The sequence below is a fragment of the Mixophyes fleayi genome, chromosome 3, assembly GCF_038048845.1.
Source record: "Mixophyes fleayi isolate aMixFle1 chromosome 3, aMixFle1.hap1, whole genome shotgun sequence".
In the NCBI taxonomy this organism is placed as follows: Eukaryota; Metazoa; Chordata; class Amphibia; order Anura; family Limnodynastidae; genus Mixophyes; species Mixophyes fleayi.
The window spans coordinates 12457770-12481166 of record NC_134404.1 but is presented as its reverse complement, the minus strand read 5'-3'; the positions used below and the strand labels follow the sequence as shown (position 1 = coordinate 12481166).

The 23397-nt window shown below is 39.7% G+C and overlaps 2 protein-coding genes across 2 annotated transcripts in view; both read left to right on the top strand.

Moving 5' to 3' along the window:
- The window catches only part of LOC142143338 (major histocompatibility complex class I-related protein 1-like), a 719063-nt gene that overhangs the window by 293731 nt on the left and 401935 nt on the right, over nt 1-23397 (top strand). The gene's annotated exons all lie outside the window — the stretch shown is intronic.
- The window catches only part of LOC142142500 (major histocompatibility complex class I-related protein 1-like), a 189804-nt gene that overhangs the window by 105296 nt on the left and 61111 nt on the right, over nt 1-23397 (top strand). The gene's annotated exons all lie outside the window — the stretch shown is intronic.

The following is a 23397-nucleotide window of genomic DNA, read 5'->3' as shown; positions in this document are numbered from 1 at the left end:
GGGGAGATACCCCCTCATAATATTAATACACCATCTTCTTCTGGCTCACCCTCTCCCAAAAGGATGACATTTATAAAAATAATGACCTTCTTGTCCACATGCGAAACAAAGAACAGCTAATTTTAGGTGTTGATCAATACCAAATGGGGTAATACAATTCCTAAGCATTACCTATTGTTGTTAAGTTTTTAATTGAAGAGTTAAAAAACGTATGCTTCAAATCTTCCCTTCTTTTGCCAATATTAACATGATGAGTAATCAAAATTTAAAGTTTTGCCTCTCCATTTTGGAGTAGCAATTTGAAGCCTTTTTCTCACTGCATCTATTAACCCGTATACCAAAACTGCAACAACCATTTGCCTATACTCTGCTATGGCCCCATCATCTGCTATATCAGCATAATGTGACATTTCAATCACAGCCCTTGCATGATAATCCTCAGTAGAATCCCTATTCTTTTGTTTAATCATGAAAAATTTCTGCCAATCAACTCACGGCGGGAAGGACACCCTCAGTTGCACAATGATATCAGTAATATCATACTTGCTAACTCTCCCTGAATTAGGGGTGATCTCCCTCACTCCCTGAAGTGTCTGGCATTCTCCCTGATGCTGAGCCAGTACAAGACGTGGTTGCCTTCACCATCTGTGGGATGATGACACAGTGCATAAATTGTGTCCTATGTCCATGTATTGATGCCTATGGAGGTAGCCATTTTCATGAAGACCAAGATTTAATCAAAGACTGACAGGTAAGACAACATGACTTCAGTAATGGAGACAGAAATGTAAAAGACACTTCAGTCTCTAGAGATTTATTAGCTGCTTTTCTTTAACGCATATTTGCCTTTCTGGGAGACCTCCCAGGCTCCCGGGAGAGCAGGGCAACCTTCCGGTTCTCACCCCAGCAATAGATAAGTGGGGGGGGAGGGGATTAATGACAAAAATATTTTGTCATCTTAGAATTGGCCAAAATTTAGACAATTGTTTAGGGTCTGGGCCAAAATGATGCAATTCGTCAAGCCCAGCCCCCACAAGCCCACCTCCCCAGGGATCGCCCTGAAGCCAACGAGGAAAAGTTGTCAAGTATGAGTAATATTAGTCTGATGAACAGCATCCTACCCGCACAGCAAGTTATCATTCACAAGTGCTGCCTTTTTCCTTCTGAACAATCTAATCTGTTTTCCTACATGTTTACCCTGTTACAGGTTCATACAATTTATCTGTCTGACTATCCTCAAGCCTTTTTCTGATATACTAGGAGCATATTGTATTCCCCCCTCCCCCAAAACTCAGCTCAATTGCAGACACTGCACCATGTACTGGTACTGCTGGTATTGCAGACACTCCCTAATCAACTCTTTGCATCTGCAAAATCCTACAATTGCCTAATGCCATTTGATTATCTATAATTAATTCATCAGGCTCAATTTCTATACTATAATAATTTTCCAGCCATTCTAGCTCTGCCAAAAAATACAATCTTACAGGCTGAGATGGCTGGTAAAGAGGCAGAGATCTGCCCTGCTGTGCAATTTGAGGCTTAATTACTTCAGAATGAACTATTTCGGATTTATACATGAAGAATAAACATTTAATAGTAGATTGTAGAATAAATATATCTTCATCTTGAAAATGTATAACATGTGTGATTTAGTAAGTGGACACTAGAGGGCACTAAAAGTACACACACACACACACACACACACACACACACACACACACACACACACGTCATGTTGTCAAAAGAACCAGCAGTTGGAAAATGTTTATCATAATGATTAGTCATATTCACCCAGTTATGCACAAATTGCACAAAACAAATATTGTTGCCCAAAATTCAACATATATATTAGCAGCTTCATCTTGAGCCTCTTTGCTATTTATACCTCTGGACATTCTGTTTCCCATTGTTCAAAATGAGATTATTATATGTGATTATTATTATTATTTTTTTTATCGGTTTTTTTTTAATTTAAATTTATTCCCCGCAGTCTGTAAAATCTGAATTCTGGCCTCACAGATCCACAACACGAAACTTCAGAAAGACCACCAGGCAACACATATGGTAAAATAGCCCCTAACCCTTCTATTGCTTATTATTATAGCACTTATTATTCCACCATTCATACATGCATACACAAATAAACACTTCCAAGCTCAAGTTCCTTCTACTCAGGGAATTCCAATTTGATGCCTGTATTCTACTAACAGAAATTAATATAGCTTATTATTTAGCAAAAGTGGTTGACAAGAATATTACAATATATGAAATGTGGTAAGTAGGTATGGCGCTTACTACCATACACATTTTCAAAACACAGAGAGATCCGAACAATCCTTATAGGATAGAAACACAGAAAATGTAGTTTTGTGATTTGAAAATCAATAAATCTAGAATGTTTAAAAACAATTCTTTGTCAATAGTCTTTGACTTTGAAATGGTCAAATATGTCGTCCAGATATTCAATATATCCAAAATAGCTGTTCCAGAGATGTCATGAAAATTAACCAGAGAATCACATCATAGCGTAATTTGCATATTTAATGAAATGATGTAAAAACCTTTGGACACTCCTCTCTGATTATTATCCTCTCCGATGATAGTAGGGAGTTTTTGGACTCACCCTTTACTCTTGAAGAGATTGATATAGCTATTATGTCATTCCCTAATGGTAAAGCCCCTGGAGTAGATGGAATCCCAATTGAATTATATAAAAAACACTGGCGCTTTTTTGTGTCTAGGTTGTTGGATACATTCAGCGAGCTGGGTGAGATTGGCGCTCTTTACCCTTCAATGGCAGAGGCAATAGTGGTGGTGCTGCCTAAGTCAGGGAAAGATTTGTTGTACCCTGAGTCCTACCGCCCGATTTCACTTTTGTCAAATGATGTTAAGATTCTAGCAAAATTACTGGCTTTGAGGTTAAGTAGAGTGGTGCTGGAATTAATTCATCCGGATCAGACGGGATTTATGCCAGGCAAGTCCACGTCTATCAATCTTAGAAGGCTGTATACTCTCCTGCAGGTGCGGTCACCCTCTTCTGAGAGCGAAGTTGTGGTGTCCTTGGACGCAGCCAAGGTGTTTGACTCGGTGGAGTGGCCATATCTGTGGGAGGTATTGTCCCGATTTGGAGTGGGCCCGGAATTTATAAAATGGGTTAAACTTTTGTATTCACATCCAGTGGCGCGGGTCTGTGTCAATGGGCATCTTTCTCAACAATTTCAATTAGAGCGGGGTACTAGGCAGGGATGCCCGTTGTCTCCGGCCCTGTTTGCATTAGCAATAGAGCCGCTGGCCTGTAAGATCCGGCATGATAGAGAAATTGTGGGACTTAGATCAGAGCACAGAGAGGATAAGGTGGCATTATATGCAGATGATATGCTGTTGTTCCTTTCAGATCACGACACTTCCCTAAAACATTTGCTGCGGGTGGTTGATGGATTTGGGTTTTTTTCTGGCCTAAAAATTAATTGGGATAAATCTAGCGTGTTCCCTCTGGGATGGGAGTGTCCCGTGACAATGCCAGAAGGCTTACAGTTAAAATGGGCATTGAAATTCAAATACTTGGGAATATGGATCTCTAATACCCCCGCTGAATATGTAGAACTTAATTTGCGGCCCCAGATCAAATACATTAAAGAAAAAACTCATGTATGGAAGAAGCTCCCACTTTCTGTCTCCGGTAGGATAAATTTAATTAAGATGATGGTGCAGCCAAAGTTTTTATATATACTCCAGCAGTCACCTGTATATATTCCACCCTCCATTTTCCGATGCATTGATAGCTATTTGATTTCATTGGTTTGGGGAGTGGGAAGGGCTAAGGTCAAGCTCAGCTCACTGTATAGATCCAGATCTTCTGGTGGATTTGCACTTCCTAACTTGAAATTATATTATTTTGCCTCTCAATTGGTCCACCTTAAGGCATGGGTTTCGGACCCCGATTACCATTAGCTACATTGGGTGTTGGTACGCCAATTTAATTCTAATCACACTCCCTTACAGTCACTGCTGGCGGGGCGGCTTGGTATGCGGGCTCCTCTGCTCCTGATTCAGGCAGTTAAGATTTGGACAATCTGTAATAAAATAATGAAACAAACTGACATTGATCCATATACTCCTATCTGGGGGGCAAAGAAATTTGAGAAGTTGAATACAGTGAAGAGGGCCAGGGAGTGGTCTCGGTTGGGTGTGGTGTCGGTAGGTCAGCTTTATGATACAAATGTACTTAAATCCTTCGAACAGTTGGTTGGGGAATTCTCTGTACCCAGAACAATGTTTTATTTTTACCTTCAGTTACGACACGCCCTAAACACACAATTTAAAGGGGAGACTTTGGTGTTTGGGGTGGATCCACTGAGGAAACAATTACAGGCCTTGGGTTATAGCGGTCTGATCTCTCGAATGTATTCATGTCTTCTGTATGAATCCACTGCAGATGATTTGGATGGTTTGAGGAATCAGTGGGAAATAGATATTGGCCCTTTATCAGACAAGGAGTGGGAAATGGTTACAGACAGTACTAAAGGTTATACTTTATCATTAAAATTTCAACAAATACAGGTGTTTATCTTACACAGGGCCTACTTTACCCCTATTAGATTGGCAAAATTTCGCCCGGATGCTACCCCTAACTGTCCGAAATGCAATTCGATCAATGCTAACTTTTGGCACCTTCTATCGGAGTGTTCATGTATACAAATCTTCTGGCGAAGGATCAGGAGATGTATTCAGGTTACTGGAATTGAAGTGTCTCTTAGTTCACCGGCCACTTGTCTCTTTGGGCTCCGATTGAAGGGGAAAGTTAATAAACTGACAAAAATGTACATTTCACAGTTATTGATGTTGGCTAAGGTCTGTATAGTGAGGCTGTGGTTGGCCCCGACGAGTCCCACAGTTAAAAATTGGAAGGCACTGGTCAATACCACCATAAGGCACGAGAGATTTGTTTATACTAGCAGACAGGCTCTGAAGGAATTTGAGAATATATGGTACAGATGGTTAGAGTCTCCATTCTATCCTATGTCATCTAGTACAGATGCTCTATCTACTTAAATGTATGGCTACCGCAGTTCTTATAATAAGTATCTGAGTCCATGTAATAAACCCTGCATGTGTAACATACTTATGTATAAGCATTTACGATGTATGATCCGGAATGAATATAGCACATTTATTATTATTATGCTTTAATGTAATCTTGTAAATTCCGTCATTTAATTCTGATATGTATGCGATTGTTTTTCTTTTCTTTTTGTTGTTTAGTATGTTTATATCTTAAAAAATTTCAATAAAAATACTTCATTTAAAAAAAAAAAAAAGTACCCCATTGTACAGGCATATATAAGCAATATCTAAATATTTGTGGTCTATCAAATACAAACCTCTACCAGCCCCATCTCACTAATATTTAGTATTCTAGTGATTGCTGAGACCACAGAGAGCATCCATGTGACCACCACACAATCATAAGATTATGCCCTCCAAAGCCGCTCTATTTTTTAAATAACCCCTGCAGCCATTTTCCTTAACCACCCCCCCCCCCCCGCAGCCATTTTCCTTAACCCCTGCTGCAGCCATTTTCTTTAACCCCCCTACAGCCATTTTCCTTACCTCTCACCCTGCATCCATCCCCCCTGCAGCTATTTTCCTTACCTCCACTCGAAAGCTATCCCCCATCACATCAAAACTCCCCCAGTCACATTTATCAGCCCCCCGCTCTGCCCTCCTTCACACATATCAACCACTCTTCCTCCCTATAGATTTTCATGGCAGACCCCCCTCCCACTCTATAGATATGCAGGGCAGTTCCCCCCCTTTTGATAGATATGCAGGGCAGGTTCCCCCCCCCCTCCCTATAGATATGCAGGGCAGGTTCCCCCCCCTATAGATATGCGGGGCAGGTTCCCCCCCTCCCTATAGATGTGCAGGGCAGGTTCCCCCTCTCCCTATAGATATGCAGGGCAAGTTCCCCCCCCTCCCTATAGATATGCAGGGCAGGTTTCCCCCCCCACCTCCCTATAGATATGCAGGGCAGGTTCCCCCCCTCTCCCTATAGATATGCAGGGCAGGTTCCCCCCCCCTCCCTATAGATATGCAGGGCAGGTTCTCCCCCCTCCCTATAGATATGCAGGGCAGGTTCCTCCCCCCACCCCTCCCTATAGATATGCAGGGCAGGTTCCCCCCCCTCCCTATAGATATGCAGGGCAGGTTCCCCCCCTCCCTATAGATATGCAGGGCAGGTCCCCCCCCTCCCTATAGATATGCAGGGCAGTCCCCCCCTCACTTACCTGTAGTTGACTTGTGCTGGCCTGCGTCGCTCCTCTGCTCCTCAGATCAGCAGACAGGAAGTGAAGACATCCTGCTTCCTGTCTGCTGCACAGCAACAGGCAGCCTAGCGATTGGCTGCCTGTTGCTAACCACTGACCACCAATGCTTTTGATCGTGGAGCACACGACCCCCTGCCCCCGTCGTGGGGGGGGTGCCGCGAGTCGGGGGAGGGGCTGAATTATTTATATTTTTTTAAAATTGCTCCTGTCCCCCCAGCTGGGCCCCCCGAGAGCCGCTAGGCCCTAGACAGGTGCCTAGGTTGCCTAGCGGTAAATCCGGCCCTGGTAACATGACCGAACTTTTACCTTCTTCTAAAGTTATACAAATATCCAATATAAAATCATAATAAAAACAATAACATATTGAAAACAATAATGGCGCAAATCCATAGATAGCAAAATGTTTAAAAATGTATACACATAATTTACATCCTTATCGCCAAAAGTACATGCAGTCACTGCACTTTTAGATCACTTAACAGGGAACTGTTATCAAACATTGAAAATATTATTAAAAGTAATCCATACATTATTAAAAAATTATTTTGTGGGTGGATTTTATCCCAATAATTTCTATCCTTACTAATGAATAATTCTACATAAAGGGAATATATATGATATCTAAAAAAAATTCCATCCATCACCCCTTTTATCTTACACAAACCCCATTTAATGAAGTAACCACTAAAAATTAAAAACAAATCTTTCAAAACATGGGGAGTGGTGGACCGATAATACCCAATTGGATCTGAATTGGAACAAATAAAAACAATACCAGATAATAAATATGGTTGGAAAATCAAGGGGGAACTATCCAAATGATTGAGCTTATATAATTAGCAATAAATAATATTAAAAGGGGGGTTATAAAAACCGCTTGATTTCAAAGTCAGAATTCAAGCTACTGGGTATTAACGTCCCCATTGAATAAATCAATTTCATTTCTGTTTTGGCTAGTCCCACTTTTGAATCCCTTTTTCTCCAATCTCCCCAAATTTTCTTTAAACCACAAAAATATCTTGTAGATGAAATGTCACAATTGTGTACATTCTTTCAATGTAGATATAGGGAATGTAATTCATATCCTTTTTTTAAAATTTCTGAAATGTTCTCCCCAACGTTCCTTCAATTTCCATTCTGTTCTTCCAATGTACTGTTTTCCACATTCAACAAAATAAACACAATTTGTGGTATTGCATGTAATAAAATCTTCAATTTTGTGTACTAAGCCTGTAGCCTTGGATTTAATCTCCACCCATTTAGTAACATTGGACTTCACATTTTTGCAAGCTATACAAGAACCGCATCTAAAAAAACTTTATATTTATTCAATGCCTTTGTCGGTTTAGAAATTAAACTCTTAACTAGGATATCTTTAATGTTGATGCTTTTCTATATATGATACGTGGATGTTTAAGTATAACATCTTCCAATTCCAAAACCTTTCTTAGAATGGACTAATGTTTCCTCACAATTTTTTACACATCCTTATAGAAGGTATTATACTTAGTATTAAAAGGTATATCTAGTGTCTTTTCTAAATCATTATTTAACATATCTCGATTAGATTTCGGCAAAAGGAGACTATCCCTTTCCATATGTTGAACTTTTTCAATAGATAGTTCTAAAAGGTCAATCTTATACCCTTTATCCATAAATTGTTTTTTAAGATCTTGGGCTTGATGTTTATATACCTCCACTTTGGTACAATTACGTTTGATTCTCTGAAGCTGTCCTATGGGAATATTTTCAAGCCATTTTTCATAGTGATTGCTGTTCATAGAAATAAAAGAATTAGAATCTGTTGGCTGATTATAATTCTTTGTAAATAATTTTCCTTCTTCTATATATATATATGTAGATCTAAAAAATGTTAGATGAAAATTGTACTGGTTACTATTTAATTTATTACAAAAATCCATTAATAAATGGTTATCCCATCGCCAAATGAAAAAATATCATCAATGAAACGGTACCAGGAAACCAGATTTTCCCCAACCTTAGGGTCATTTCTGATGTTATTTTCTTCCCACCACCCCATGCATAAGTTGGCATAACAAGGAGCGAATCTGGTTCCCATGGCCATTCCTCTTAATTGCAAATAAAAATCACCAGCATACCCAAAAAAATAATTACTGAATATAAACAGTATTCACTCCAAAATGAAGTCCTAGTATAGCTGTTTGTGGATCTAACCAGCTGGCTACCCGATCTGCTGAAAGGGATTAAAGTTTTTTCTACACGCTTGTTTCCATCCTATATGCAGTAAGGGTCCAACCTTATTAGCGGTGTTTGCTTCCTCTTCAGAAAATGTTATGCTATACTGAATATACATTGGGTTGTTTTGTATATATTAAATATGTTTTTACTGGCATAATGCATCATTGTCAGCATTTGTTTTCCCGGTAATTGTTGCCAAGATTATACACCCGAGAGATCGATCCGATGTAACAGGAGAAGGTTTTTTTTGTGCCTCTTCAATTCACATTTATTTGAAATCCTCTTCTTGTAAGTGTGATATCAAAGGGGTTTCTTTCATATCATGTGGTGTTACTAGTAAGAGGCCATTCACACTTTGGTTTCCAAGGGTTTTTACATCATTTCATTAAATATACAAATTATGCTATGATGTGATTCTCTGGTTTATTTTCATGTATGGACATCTCCGGAAAAGATTTGTGGAAATATACAGTTTTCTTGGATATATTGAATATCTGGAGGACATATTTGACCATTTCAAAGTCAACGGGGCATATTCAATTGACGGCGGGATCGCCGAAAATCCGGCGCTCTAAAAATATTACCGTTAAAACGGTAATATCTCGCTGGATTTCAGCTGAAATCCAGTGAGTAAATTACCGTATTAACGGTTTTTACGCACAGGATTACCGTATTAACGGTAATATTTTTTGAGCACTGGATTTTCGCTGATCCCGCCGTCAATTGAATACCCCCCAAAGAGTATTGAAAAAAAATTGGTTTGAGACATTCTGGATTTATTGATTTTCAAATCATAATACTATCTTTTGTGTGTTTCTATCCTATAATGATTGTTCGGATCTCTCTGTGTTTTGAAAATTTTTATGGTAGTAAGCGCCATATCTACTTACCACATTTTATATATATTATCTTTATCTTTTTACATACTTGAATGGATTGTATGTAGGTTGGTAGGGGGCTGCTTTAATTTGTTAGCGCGGATACAGATGGATAATTTTAGGAATATTACAAGCTTTAATGTTTGATTTTAAATGTAACAATTATTATAAAAGGTTCATTTTTTTTCCACAACACAGATTTCAGTGGGAAGAAAGTAACCAGCCACAATTATAAGATGTATTTTTGTCTAAAAGAGAAAACAGTCAGCCATTCAGTTTTCATGAAATATTGCCACCAAAACTATCATCCCCGCACTTATCATCTCCCGCCTCGATTATTGAAACCTCCTCCTCACCGGCCTGCCCCACTCCCATCACGCCCCCATCCGCTCTATACTCAATGCAGCTGCAAGACTCATCTTCCTTTCTCGACGCTCCTCCTCTGCCTCCCCTCTCTGCCTTGCCCTACACTGGCTCCCCATCCCCCACATAATCCTTTTAAAACTCTTGACCATCACTTACAAGGCTCTCTCCCAGTCCTGCCCACTCCCTGCGCTCGGCCAATTACCGTTGCCTCTCCTCCACTCTGATAACCTCTTCCCACTCCAGAATCCAAGACTTCTCCCGTGCAGACCCCCTTCACTGGAACGACCTCCCTCGCTCCATCCGTCTCTCTCCTAATCTGTGCTCCTTCAAACGGACACTCAAAACTCACTTGTTCATCAAAGCCTGCCAACCTTCCACCTAACCCACTCATCTCCTCCGCACATTCTCCCCTCTCTCCTCTCGGCCCCCCTGTTCTCTCCCCACTTACTTCATCTGGCTCCCTTTGTGCCTGAGTTTTGTTTATGCTCGCTTAGGATGTAAGCTCGTTTGAGCAGGGCCCTCTTTCCTTTTGTCTCCATACCCATTCTTCTGGTCCGTCTTCACTGCATTTGCCTGCCTGGAGTTTCTGAAGTTTTGGTATTTTTGTTTATTGTTCGTAATGTTTCACCCTGTATAGTGTACTGTTTGTTCTGTATACGGCGCTGCGGAACTCTTCTGGCACCTAACAAATAAAGGATAATAATTATAAATATTGCAGAGCCAGCAACCAAAACATATTCTTCCTCAAAAAAAACTGTGATCTTGGACAAAACCAGCACTTATTAAAGCAATAATTGAATGTTCAAACCAACAAAACCAAGAACATTAAAAAGATATAAACGGTTTTATTTATAAAAACATACGCATGCACATAACATATATAAGTCATGAAGCTCCAATATGAACGCTCACTAAATGTTTCCAATGAACAGATAGTTTGATCAAAGTTCAGAGAAAGGAGTGGTGTAAAATAATTACAAGGCAATCATTCTGAAATCCGTGTACTTTATTCGTCCAGGGTCTCATCTGGGCTGGTCATGTCGGTATGGCCCACTACTTGGCATTCTGGGAGATTTTTCTGGAGTTTGTCTCATAGAGAACTGGGTAAAACCTTATACCGCATGGCACTTTGTTTATCAAGTTACTATGTATGTGTGTGGACATTTAGTGCCCTCTAGTGTACTCTTAATAAAACACATACATTAAATATTTCTATAATGAAGATAATCATGTTCATTCTACAATCTGCTATTAAATGTATACTTAATTTACTCCATTCAAATATAATTATCTTTACCAAACTGGGCCATTAGATTCCTAGGGTGAACCACCAGAAGGGGGGAGGGGCTTTGGACCTCAGGAAAGTATGTCTTTGTGTTCTAGCATGAATTATTAAATGTCCCTCAAAGCTGAATTATAACATTTGGCTGGTGCACCAATGAAGATATGTCCCAAATTGCATGGATCCAGGTATGGGAGGTGCGAGAGTAAGTAAAAAGTATATGGGCATACATCTTTATACACTGACAAGAGCCATCATGGAAAGTGGGAATAAAAAAATACATCCGTTAGTGAACTTTTTTACAATGAGAAAAAGTAAATGTGGACATAGCATCAGTCCACAAACAGACAGTAATAACAATATGCAGGAAATAACACAAAACTGCAAGAAAGGCAAGATGCAGGGGCAAATGCAAGATTTCTATAAGGGGATTTCGGGTCAAAGCTGCCAGAGAGGGCATGACCAGCATTATGCTGGCAGCATATAAGGGGGGTGCCTATCATTTTAGACTTTATTAGGCTGCTCTCCAAGTCTTGTCATCCCCTTTACATACACGAGCATTGCTGTGTGCATTACTGTTAGGTACGCGTAGCACCCCCTTCATGAACAGAGCAGTGTGAAACGGAACACACCTCCCAAATTTTGCTGCAATCAGGAGAAAGTCTTGATTAAGCAGGACAGTCACCCAAAGTTGTGACTTCTGTCAGGATTCCTGTATTTAGATGCAGGTCTTAGTATTCAACTCTCACAGCATGGCAAGCACAGCTGATGCAAGTTTACTGATTTGCAATAAGGTGATTTCTAATATCACGGAGGGGAGGAGTTGAACTTCCAAACAGAATAAAAACCTGCTCTGCCTGTCATTCCCTGACAGTGTATCAGATTTACTGTTCTGAGCTCCTGAGCATCTTATCCTGTTTACTGCTTGAGTCCTAATTATTAATCCGTCTGATTCCTGACTTCATGATACCTGGATCCTGACTTTGTAATGGTTTTGTGTTTTGGCTTTTCCTGACTATTCCATTGTTTGCTGATTCTGTTTGTTTAAGCTGCAGTCTGCTGACCTTGACTAGCCTGTCTATTCTGCCTTCAGTAATTAAGTGTACACATGACCAAATAATCTCCCATTGTAAGGTGATCTCGAAGACATGCTTGTAAAATAGAAATGGTGATTTTTCCTATACAATATTAAGGTTAGAGTGAGGTACCTCGACCATCCTGCTAGGTAGATGAGGAGGATACAAGTGTATTTGGCACAGCCCAGCTTTTAGGGTACTTCAATAATGGCACTGTTTTTGTGTGAATATTTAAAAATTTATGTGAACATAATTGCTTACTGTAGAGTTTGCTTGCCTGAAAAAACACTGAGAAAAATCCCCAAGCACACTGCTATAACCAGCAGACAAGCTGCTATTTCTACTTGTACATAAAAATGCAGAAATCTCAGTTGCGCACATTTGCAAATGTATGGAAAGCCACCGGCCAGTTCACGGTGCTTCTGCTGATAGGGTGGTCCTAACTCTAAACAATGAGACCCATATATTAGGACATTTGAATATTAAATTGAGAGCTAACTTACCAAAGGGGTACCCCAGAAGCCTCCTAATGGCAATATAGCACCAGCACCCTCCATTAGCTACTGATCCAACATGCCTCTCAGACAAATACAGAAGTGCAAGTTGCTCACTCAATTTATAGGTTCATAGCAGGTGCTTGGAAGGGTGGGGTTATCCTAAAAGAAAGTTATCCTGAAAGCAACTTTATATTAGAGATGGGCGGGTCCGGTTCTCCGAGAACCGAACCCACCCGAACTTTGGGTATCCGAGTACCGAGCTGAGCAGCTCGGTACTCTCCCGCCAATTCCGAATCCAAATCGAGGCCGAACGTCATTGTGACGTCGTCGGATCTCGGGACTCGGTTCTCGCGATACTTCAACTTTATAAATACACGCCTCCACAGCAATCCATCGCCATTTGACAGAGGGAGAGAGCAGGGTGTAGTCATAGGCTAATTAGAGCAGGGACAGAGAAAGAATACAATATTGTTCTTGCAATTGCTCTAACCAAAATCGCTAGTGCAGAGAGGAGGATAGAGGTTTATTATTTTTTCTTCATATTTGGCACTCCCCAGCGCTTTTGGGGTGTCCCCCATAATTGTGCATTAATATTTCTGGCTGTCAAAAGTCATATCTGTCAGCAGTATCTACTCAATAATTTTTAGCACTCCTCAGTGTTTTTGGGGTGTCCTCCCTAATTGTGCATTAATATTTCTGGCTGTCAAAAGTCATAACTGTCAGCAGAATCTACTAAATAATTTTTAGCACTCCCCAGTGGTTTGCGCTCAGAATGGATTCAAAGCAGTCCACATATGATCTAAATGAGCAACCAGGTTCTGTCACCAGTCCTGATGTTAGTGTTCCCAGTACGTCATCTGGCCAAGGCGATGTCAAACAACAGAGTGTTTTCAAATTAGTGCAAAAAACAAAAACCCAAAAAAATTTTACTGTATTGAAGCGAAAAAGAAGTGTAACTGAGCAAAAGTTAAGTGACGATAAAAAAAAAATTGCAAGCATGCCATTCTACACACGCAGTGGCAAAGAGAGAATGAGGCCTTCACCTTTGGCTATTAGTGGCAGATCCCAAAAAGTTACCCAGCCTACAATTGGTGCACAACTACTGTTACGCGTCAAAGCCGAGCTGCAAGATAACAGTGAGGCATTACAGGAGAATATTTGCTCTGATTCACAAATGACAACAATCCCTGTGGAGAGTCCATCCAACAGTGGGATGTCTAATCGTGACCATTCTGTTAGTCTACCCATAAAGAAGGGCCCTTTCAGCAGTTCTGCTGATGTGTGCCTGAACAGCCCGAGTGTAGCCGGTGATACACCAAGTGAGGATGACACTTTGTCTTTAGAAGAGGATGTGGGGGAGATTTGGGTATCCGACGATGAGGATGCGGTTGATTGTGTAAGTCCTGCAGCAGTGTGGCACCAGTGGGAGCAGTTCTGGCATGTGAGGTTCTGGCACCAATATGCACTTTCCAAACACAAGCAGGGATGACGCAGGGGGCAGACCACAACAGTTTGACATCTGGGCTGGTTTGAAGGATTTGTCAAAAAAATGTGTGACCTTGACCATAATTCCAACCAATCCTACTATTAACATGCAAAGGATGGTGGAGGGCCTATCAGGGATTAAACTGTATTTTTCATAATTTTCACTAATAATGTTTGGGTGTAATATACACCCAAAGACGAGTGCTCAATTGCTAAGAGTCATTGATGGAGAGGAAGACAAGCAGGCTTGTCTGTAGAATTTGCAGGCAAATTGTGCTGCGTTATATAGGTAACACCCAAAGAGAAGAGCTCCATTGCTCCATTGCTAATTGTAATTGCTGAAATAGAAATAATAGGGCTGACAGTCTTGGTCTAAATCTGCAGTTACATTTTATTGTACCATAGCTCATTGCGAAACTGGAGAGGTGGCAGGGTTTAGTGATAATCTTCCTCCAACAATACTAATTCATCCCAATATCCCAATATCATAGAAGTCTGTGTAGTATGATGTAATTGCTGATAATGGCCTTCCAAAGGGAATGACTAGTTGATTTTAGGGCAGAGCTGTCACGGTTTTTGGGCAATTCTTTTACAGCACAGCAAATATCAAAATGTTTAGCGGACTCATCTGCATCACCACTGGGTGTCTTGGGAAAGCAATTTCTTTTATTACAAGCAGTTGCCAGAGAAACTGAAGGAGAAGACGTCCCAACAAGATGTTGATAAGTCTGGGATCCTTGCAAAGAAAATTAAGTATTTCATCTACAATTAAAATATAGTTAGCACATTTACTTTGTTTTATTGCACACTATAATTTTATGTAGCACCTTTTCAAAATCTATTATTAAGGCAATCACTTGACTCAAGCTAACTGTGTCTGCACTTTCTTCACAGGTAACTACTTCGCTGGACTAAAGTATATTCCCCTCAAATGCTAGTCTTCTTGCAGCTGCTGTATTCTCCTACATGCTGTTGCAGAAACCACAAATTGACCCTAAATGTTTATGGACACAAACAGCATCTCCTGCATGTCATTTTTCAAAAGTTCTGTAACACCAAGTTGATAGTGTGTGCAAAACAGGAAATGTGATGGAATTCAGCCCCGCTGTAATGCTGGACCAATATTGGGGTCGTAATCAGAAATGACATATCCTCAGGAGACTCCAAGCAGGATTAGCCATCTTTCAATGACATCCCTTAGTTTTTGGAACAGTTTGTCAGCTGTATGCCTCTTAGTGAAGCTGCTGATACACAGAGTAGCCTACTTCTCAAAAATGTGATGCACCTGGGTACATGCTGCTGCTGTCCATGCTGGGGAAGGCGAAAGACCAACCCAGTGGGCTTTCACAGTCATATAATCTTTTGTTTGCCCAGTTCCGCTTGTACACATATCTGTGGTTAAGTGTACAGTGGGTAGAATACCATTTTGTCACCCAATAATGACATTTTTAGGAACTTTCCGGTACAGGAGAGAATAAGCTTTTCTAGTAAAATGGTATAGTGATGACATTTGCTAACAGGGACATAACACCTCAATTAAATGTCTTAAACCAACTGTATTAATAGTGGACATTGGACACAGATCTAACGCTAGCATAGTACCCAGGGCGTCTGTGATCCGCTTTGCGACTGGGTGACAGGTTTCATTCTTGCTTCCTCTTGCAGAGGATTGTTTACTTGCCAATTGTTGGGGGGGAAGATTGCAGGTGCTGGGATGTAGATGAGAGAAGGGAGGTAGATTATGCTGGAATGCTTGTTGTTAATTTTTTTTTAACCAAAGTTTCTGATTTTCCCAACAGTTTGCCAATAACTCGCTGAAAAATGACGAAACATGGATGAGGATCCCAGATGGTTAAGGTCCCTACCTCTACTGAGTGTGGCTTTCAAAATGTTACAAATGGATAGACAACTCTTGCCAGGATTCGTGTAAAAATAATTCCACACTTAAGAGGTGGATTTTTGGTCTTATGCCCAGGCATGACAATGGCCTTTTTGTTATCACTGGCAAGAACTGCAGCAATTTTTCTTTTCAAGTGTATGAAAATCATATTGTGACATAGGAGGTGTTCAAAATTGAATAAAAAATGACTGCAAATTAGTGTTACTGAGGTTAATAATAATGTAGCTACAAAATAATACCTAAATTATGTTATTTTAGCACCAATAAATGTAATTTTTATAACAAATTGCAAAACAAAACCAAACAAAACCAAAACCAAAACCAAAACACGCAATGGCGGTTTTGCAAAACCAAAACCAAAACCAAAACACGACGGTAATCCAGATCCAAAACCGAATCCAAAACCAAAACACGGGGGTCAGTGACCATCTCTACTTTATATACAGTATGTATATATCTTCTGTTGCAACTAGTTCTGAAATAAACACAACAAATTGGTTTAGTCTAAATGCCTCTTGTGGTATGACATCTACCACCAACACTGCTGATACCTATTAAATATAACAGCACAAGCGCCCTGATAATAGGTTTCTCCCAATAGGTTATGGGCCCAGGACCCTACGTTGAAGTAAACACTTAGATATAAAGAACAGTAACAGAAATATGCAAAAAATAAAAGGAAGTAGTTTTTCAGAAAAAGTCCTTTATTTTAGTACACAGTAACAATGCAGAGTACAGGAGCCAGTATGAGTTTCGCAAAACTGACAGGCTCAGAGAATTATGCAACATGAAAATTCGCCATGGAAATGCAGCTTAAATGTAAAAAGTTATGGAACAAAATAGACCCATGAGGGAGTCGAAACGCTGATGAAGTAGATAGAGCCATGGGTACCATAGGCTTAGCTGTAGAGCAGCATGTATACTCTATCATCAACGGAAAGGTGGACCGCCCTGCAGGTAGCATATGAGGACAAAGGTCTAATGAGAAGAATTAACTTGAGGCGTACATAATATGGGACAAAATTAAGAGCCTGTGAGAATATGAATGAATATACAGACAAAATGTTGTCAATAGCTCAGCAACTACTATCTGTGGGAGCACAGGTGGCTGATGAGGAGGTTGCAATGACAATGCTGCAGAATGTAACACCAGAATCACAGTATGCCTAAATATAAAAGGTGAAACTGTTATCACAAACATCCAAGATGTTCTATATGTATCAGATTAGGGAAGCAACCTTATTGCCATAAGTGTTTTTGAGAGAAAATGTTAAAAAGTCAAATTCGCAGAGGTCAAAACCACAGAGGAACTGTAATTGCAAACTGGTACAACCAATTATATGTCCTAGACACCGAACAGCGTTGTATGATGGCGGCTTCAGATAATAACCAATCCATGGAACCAATCCATGGCATAAAAGACTGGGTCATCTGGGATATAGTAATGTACTGAAACTAGCTGATGGGATGGTGACAGGGATCACTGTGAATAAACCTGAAAGACCAACATGTGAGAGTTGTGTAAAGTGTAACCAAACCTGTTGTCCCTTTCCAAAATCAGCAATTAGGGCTGAAGCACCACTAATCCTAGTACATACAGAAGTGTGGGGTCCAATGGAAGTAAAATATGTTAGTGGCTCCTCCATCTGGAACACCTAAACCTCCTATTTCACAACAAGCCACACTCCTAACTCTTTCATACTCTTTCCGGTTTCCATCCTCCTAATATCCTCTACTACCAGTCACTTGTCCTCCTCCCTCCTCTCGCATTTCCTTTAATTGCCTACTTTTACTCCTCACCTTTTAAGACCTTCACCCAAAGGACCTAATTTCTCCTCTTAACTATATTGTTTATGATTTATATATATCATTGTTTGTGAATAATGCTTAAATTATGTTTATATACAAATATATTTATTACCAGATTACCATTGGTCCCGATTGAAATCTGTACACCCCTTCCTTCCCTTTTATTTTTTGTATCCCTAAAAAAACTCAATAAACACATTCCCCCCCCCCCCCAAAAAAAATATGTTAATGCTATAGGTATTTCATGACACTTATTGATGATGCCACAAGGATGACATGTATGTACTTCATTAAAGCTAAAAGTGAAGTTTGAAATACAATTGAGGAATATAAAATTTAGTAGAGACTCAGACAGGTCTAAAATTTAAATTCTTAAGATCTAGCAAAGGCAGTGGTTATGACAACAAGACATTAGCTGAATTCTTTAAAAAATATGGCATAGGTCATAACAAACAAATGGCTCATAAAGTCAAGAGATGTGGGGGTAAATATATCAAGCTGAGAGTTTTCTGGCGGGTTTGAAAAGTGGAGATGTTGCCTATAAAAACCAATCAGATTCTAGCTATTATTTTGTAGAATGTATTAAACAAAATCATAGCTAGAATCTGATTGGTTTTTGAAACCCGCCGGAAAACTCTCAGCTTGATACATTTACCCCTTGGTGTTTCATGAAAAAATCAACAGCCATAACAAAGATATGTAACACTGCATGTACAGGCATCAGAAAGCATGTCTGAAACTGAAAGTGTGATTACAGATATTCAATCACAAAGCAGAGGTTCTATGAGAAGTAACAGAGGTTTACCCCCTAGAAGAGATAGTTACAGGATGGACTGCCTATGCCACCCTATCTGTTGCTGCTGGGAACCAGCTGGGTTTACTTTGCCACCGTTCCCTTTCATTATCTCAAATGCACCTTCTTGCCGCAGTAGGAGGGGCTTACAAATGCTGCCACCACTGGACTCCTTACCGGCATCCAGTACCGGGTTTCTTCTGTGTAACTGACGCTGTGAGTGTACCCTGTTACTGGTGTACCTGGGTTGGTACTCCTGACCTCTTACTATGAATCTATGATGGATTCCCCCTGGCCTATCACACTGACCCGAGCTGCAGGGTAGCAGGCAGAGCGGTGGTACCGGAAAAGCTGAGTCCAACCTCAGAAACAGCCGAAGAATGGATTCGATTTAGAGTCTAATCTGCAGGTCACAGGAATACAGCAATATTGAAGATGTTTTCAAGCAGGTCTTTGAAGCAAGTGGTGTTTATTTGCTCTCCCACTGGTTGAAGGTACCAGTGATCAGGTCAGAAGAAACAAGAAGAACATTTCATTGTACAAGACAATGCTTTTTATGCTGATTTGGACACAGGCTTTTTTTTTACAATCAGGATGCAATGTGTATACACAAACATGGATTTGCATGCATTGCAAAGCCAACAATATTTACACTGATCTATGACATTCTAGAAATGCTGTGATGTCCTGCAGCTGGTTTTCAGATACAGAGAATCTAGGTGCCAGTCTTAATTAAACCTGCCTTCCTTCAATGTTGGACCCTTACACATCAAAAGATCTAATTAGCATGGGGCCTTTCTTCAGACAGTTCAGAATACACATTCCCAAAGAAAGGTACAAACCCCAAACAAGCCATTTCCCACATCACAATACAGAAAAGACCTTCATCCACAAAGGCTTATTGTATCAGATATATACCTCCAGAAATAGTGCATCTCCTATAGCAAGGTTAAACAACCAATACATTTCTTCCCCTGGTCTCAGAAATTAAAGATTTCCCTTACCAAAATATACATACCGGTAATATCAAAAATAAGTGCATGTGCAATTATATAAATAAGCGCCCTGCGCTCTTTCCTTTAAATAAATTTGTACCAGAAGTTATTTATAAGTGATCCAGTCACAAAGATATTGCGAGAAATTCACCAATATAGCCCTTTGTGAACCACAGGATATCCAGGAAACAAAATATGGTATGTCGCAAAACCAGTGAGAACTCCTAGAGACAAAAGCTTAAAAATTAAAAAAAAAAAGTCACCAACAAGCAGCGAAGAGATGGAGGAGATGAAGCAGGTCCCCTACCAAAGCACTGTTGGAAGCTTGATGTATGCTATTGTTGTAACTTGCCCTGACATAACACATGCAGTAAGCCATGTAAGTCAGTTTGCCATAAATCCTGGGAGACTACACTGGATTCCAATTAAAGAGAGTGATGAGACATCTGAATGGCACTAGCCATTTAAATTTGAAATTTGCAAAATCTAAAAATTCAACTTTAGAGACTTTCTGTAATGTCAATTGGGGATCAGGGACCTGATTCATTAAGGATCTTAACTTCAAAAACTTCTTATTTCAGTCTCCTGGACAAAACCATGTTACAATGCAAGGGGTGCAAATTAGTATTCTGTTTTGCACATAAGTTAAATACTGACTGTTTTTTCATGTAGCACACAAATATCAACTTTCAATGTCAGTGTACAAATAAGCTATCAAGTATTTGTGTGCTATGTGATAAAACAGTCAGTATTTAACTTATGTGCAAAACAGAATACTAATTTGCACCCCTTGCATTGTAACATGGTTTTGTCTAGGTGACTGAAATAAGAAGTTTTCAAGTTAAGATCCTTAATAAATCAGGCCCCAGATGAGGATGACTGTCATTCATACATAGGATATCTATTTGTACAAGCAGGCATAGCCTCAGCTGGGCAAGTAGACAGCAACCCACTGTTGCCCTATCCACCACAGAGGTGGAATACACAGCATTAACAGAAACGACAAAGGAATCTTTACGGCTGAAACAAACTTTATTCAGTTCTTTGCCAAGATGAAACTATCAACATCAGTGTGAGTCACGTAGCAAGCGAGGATAGTGCAGCTTGCATGTGAAGGAAAGGACTGGCATCACATTTGTTAAACATATTCTTGTTGAGATGTGGACTGAAATGAATAATTAATTAATGTTGATATATCTCATTTGTTAATGTTTTTGTTTGACTAATACATTTTCTTGCTACAGGAAAGATACTTTATCACAAGATGTGTTTAGTAAAGTATATATGTTTTTTCTTGTAACAGGAGACATCACTAAGCGAGGTAGATCAATCACATTGTCAATCTTGTTAATATGGAGCGCTACGCTCCATCGCCCATCTTGGTAGTGGTGTCCCCTGTAATCTAGTGAAGACAGGAAGTGGGGCAGTCTCCAGTCGTTAGATCTAAGACTGGGTCACATAGAAATAATAATATTGTAGATATTTATTTTAAATAGGGGTGCAGTGCACCACTGTATATCATTGCAAAGGTACTGATTTCTTTTTATGTTGTGTTGTATTTCTGTATAGGAAATGTATTGATTTCTGAGGCAGAAGTCATTTGTTGGAGGAAATTTTTGTAACTTCGAGAGGAAATCCTCATTGAGTTACACCTTTTCATCTCAGTGACCAACAGGTATTTTTAGCTTGGATATACAACAGGGATTCATCACCTTTTCCTGTGTGTTGGAACGTGTCTGAACAATGTAAACAGCAAGTGATTAAGGAAATAACCGACTGGTATAAATTTTGTTGAGTATAAATTGCATTTAAAATCCAAGTTTAGAGAACATATTATATATTATGGTAACGTTTGAATGTAATATTTTAGATTCTTTGGTGGCTGGTTGGAAAAGGGGCTGGTTTACCTCCAGCCAACATATGAGTCAGAAACTGTATAGAAAAAGCACTGTTTGACCATGTTTTGTATTATTCCATTTGTAACTTCTGGATCGCTAGGTGCTACCTCAAACTAGTGTGCAACTGTTCTTTTAAGGAATTCTTGAGCTAATAAATATCACTGCTCGAAGATTCTGCTTTAACGCCTACTTACCTGCTGTAAATTCTTGAGATATACAGGATAGACCAAGCTAATCCGTTATCTGGCTGCTCTGAGGTTGGGACCCAGCATCTAGTACCAACACTTTTCCCACTACCGTGTAGCTCTGTCCAGTGTGTTAGGCCAGGGGGAACCATCCACAGCAACCCTGATCTGAAAGAAGAGGTCTGGGATACCAACCCTCTCTGTTCCTCTTCTGTCTATGGCAACCCCTCTTCCTATTCTCTCTCTGTACTAGTCTATGGAAAGCATATGGCACCACCAAAACCTTGCCTATATCAGGCCGTCCCCTCCACAATGGTACACAGAAACAAGAGGATATTGATCAGTTTGAAGGACATCCAAGCCTTTATGGTTGAGATTGGTCAGTCTGTGCATGTGATAACTATATAACAAGCTTTGCACAAAGCTGCCCTGTATTGCAGGGTGGTAAGAAAGAAGCTTCTACTGAAATAGTGACACACATTTTTGCATTGCAAAAAACACTTGGAAAATTCTGATGCCATGTCAGAAAAAGTTGTATGATCAGATGAGACCAAGATAGAACTTTTTGGACTGAACTCCAAGCGCTATGTGTGGTGCAAATCAAAGATAGCACAATACCCAAAACACACCCTACATACTGTGAAGCATGGTGGTGGCAACATTATGTTGCGGACGTGTGTAGTACTTATGGTATTTTCCTTATATTAAGAAACATCTATCATTGATTTCTATGTGTCTCTTTATGAACAGATACTAAGTTTGTGATGCTTCTTCATATTATTTTCTTGTCTTTTATAGCCATGTTTTCCATAAAGCTAGTGCAATAGACTATGTTCTGCAAACTGAGCTCTTTAAGCAAATTCTCAGAGAGACAGTGGTTATTTCCCAACTCAAGGTAATGTTGATTTTACAACAGACAAAGATATAAGTATTTGTGTATTCTTATGTATACATTGTATTGTTTGTTTATAAGCAATATATGAATGTAATTGTTTAGTTTTCAAGCTTAGTTGTTTTACTTAGAATTGTATTGTTATCAATTGCATTGATTGCATCAGTATTCACTTTAATATGAGGGAAAGGGTTATATAAGGATGGCCTTGTGCAGACCTTCTTAAGACCTCGCTGGTGAGTTAGGAAGGCTGTGCCAAATCTCCTTCATTGAAGTATTCTATGATACATGATTCAACTTGAGGGCAAATTGTTGAATGTGGGGGTCTCCATGCTGTAAATCCAGGCAATTATGTGTTTGCCTAAAAACTTATTGAAGCTATGTTTAATTAATTGTCGTATTAATTATACAATTATTTTCTTATATATATATAGTTTGTGAGTGTATCATTCTTTCTTTTTTGCGCTAGTATTTCATGATTGTAATATTGGAATCGGATACAATGTGTTTCTCTTCAGCAGTGATAGAGCAATTGGCCAGGATGGAAGGGAAGATGGATGCTGCCAAGTACACCCAAATTCTTGAGGAAAACCGTACTAGACAGTTAAAGATGGGCAGGTGGTTCAGCATCCAGCATGACGACAACATACCGCCATGAAAGCAATGCAGTGACTCAATGATAAGAATGTGAATGTCCTTGAATGGCCATTTCAGAGTCCTGACCTATGTGATTGTGTAGAATTGAATATGTTCTAGACAGTAGTTTAAGTTTATGAAAAAAACAGTAAATAG